Here is a 2500-nt window from a genome sequence, read left to right as displayed (position 1 = left end):
TCTTAGGATAACAATTACGATGATCAAGACATTCATCATCAGGGTGAGAATAACAGCAGCAACAACGATAGGAAATGATGATGATGACGATAGTGATGATAATAAAAATTATATTATCAGTGAAAATAAACCAAAGGATTATAAAATTAATATCTACGACATGCATAACATAAAGATTATACAAAATTAGGTAATGGCAGCAATGACAACAATAATAAAGATGAAAAGTGTAATTGTAAGAGCAGTTATGATGATATGAATAATGATAGTGGTAAAATGATAATGACGATGATAATGATAAGATTATTGATAAAAAATAATAATGATAGTCGCAATAATAATAAGCAGAAGAGGAGAGAGAGTAAAGATGACAATAATGATAATATTAGTAATGATAACAATAATAATGATAGTAATAATGATGATAATAAAAGTCATTGAAATGATGATAACAATTACCATTATCATTATCATCATGGTAATTATAATAGCCATGCCAATACTCATAATGATATTGGAGACAATATTCATAGTAATATCATAATAATGATAACAGTACTAATGTCAACAATAGGAATAATGATTTTAATGAAAACAATGATAGTGATAACAATGATTGCTATGATAATGAGAATCATAACACTGATAATGCTAATGATGATGATAATGATAACAAAAATAATATCGATGATAATCATGATAATAAATAAAACAACAATGATAATGATGATTATGACAACACATAATAAGAATAAGAAGAATGTTAATAATAATAATGATGATAATGGCAATGATAATATTAACATTAATAATAACAATGATAACAACAACAATAATGATAATAACAATAATAACTATCATGATGGTGATATTGATGATATTAATAACCATGATAACAATGATGGTAATGATAATAACACTAATGATAGTGATAGTGATAAAGGCATTGATAATAATAACAATGATTATCATGATTATAGTTGTAGCATTAATAAACAGGATAATGATAATGATGATGATAATAGTTGTCATTATTGTTATCGTTTTCATTATCATTATTAGTATTAGGATTAGTATTATCATCATTATTATAAAGATAATGAAAACGAATGAAAATTGTAAAGATGATAATGACAAAAAGAATAAGTATAAGAATAAGAATATGAATAATGATAATAACAGTAAGAGTGTTATTATCATTACTACTGCTATGATTATTTTTACCATTATCATCATAATTATTATTATTATTACTACTACTATTATCATTAATATTTTTGTAGTGCTCATAATAATGATAGTAATTGTAATAATAATGATAATAGTAATGATAATGATAATAGTAATCAGGATAATGATAATAATAACAATATTGATTATTATAACGATGATGGTGATAATAGGATTATTACTATCATTATAATGTAATAATATTAGCAATAATAATAATAATAATAATAATAATAATAATAATAATAGTGATAATGTTGATGATAATAGTAATAATGGTGACATGGTAATAATAATAATAATAATGACAATGATTATAATGATAATAGTACTAATAATAACAATAATAATGATAATAATAATAATAATAATAATAATAATAATAATAATAATAATAATAATAATAATAATAATAATAATAATAATAATAATAATGATAATAATAACAATAATAATAATGGTAATAATAACAATGATAATAATATTAATAAATGTTATGATTACATTAATGATGATAATCGTAGTAATATTAGTAGTGATAATTATAATGATGATAATGATGGTAATGATGATAATAACAATAATAATGATGATAATGATGATCATGATAATAATAATGATAATAGTAACAATACTGATACTAACAATAACAATAACCAATGTTAATATAAAGAATAATGATGATAATGATAAGTAAATGGTACCGACACTACGAACTCAAAAATGAAATAATATGTTTAATAATAATTAACTTGATCATCATTAGTCAAAAAGGTAAAGAAAGACAAGAAAATCAACAACAACGAAAACGAAAATTACCAATAAAAAAAAAAGTCATTCAACCACAACCAGAAATGATGATTGTATGATTGTTCCCGATGTAAAGACTTATACGCTTTAATTAATCTGTTAATTCCTGAACAGCCGACGATAATTAGAATGTCTTTATCGTCCTTCTCTTAATGGTTTACTTCTTTTCCTAAGTCTTCATTTCCTCTTTTTTTTCTTCTTTTTCTTCTTCCTCTTCTTCTTTTCTTCTTCTTCTCCTTCTTCTTTTCCTTCTCCCTCTTCTTCTTCTTCGCCTTTTTCTTCCTCTTCTCACTCTCTTCCTCATTCTTTTAGTTATCATTCTCCTTCTTTTTCTTCTTTTCTTCTCCTCTTCCTTTTCCTTCTCCCTCTCCTTTTCCTTTTCCTTTTCCTTCTTCTTTCTCTTCCCATTCCCCTTCTTCTTTTTCCTGTTCTTTTTCTTTTTCTTCTTATTCGTCTTCTC

This window comes from Penaeus vannamei, chromosome 6 (assembly GCF_042767895.1).
Source record: "Penaeus vannamei isolate JL-2024 chromosome 6, ASM4276789v1, whole genome shotgun sequence".
Lineage (NCBI taxonomy): Eukaryota > Metazoa > Arthropoda > Malacostraca > Decapoda > Penaeidae > Penaeus > Penaeus vannamei.
The sequence above is the reverse complement of the archived record's forward strand: the minus strand, read 5'-3'. Positions refer to the sequence as shown.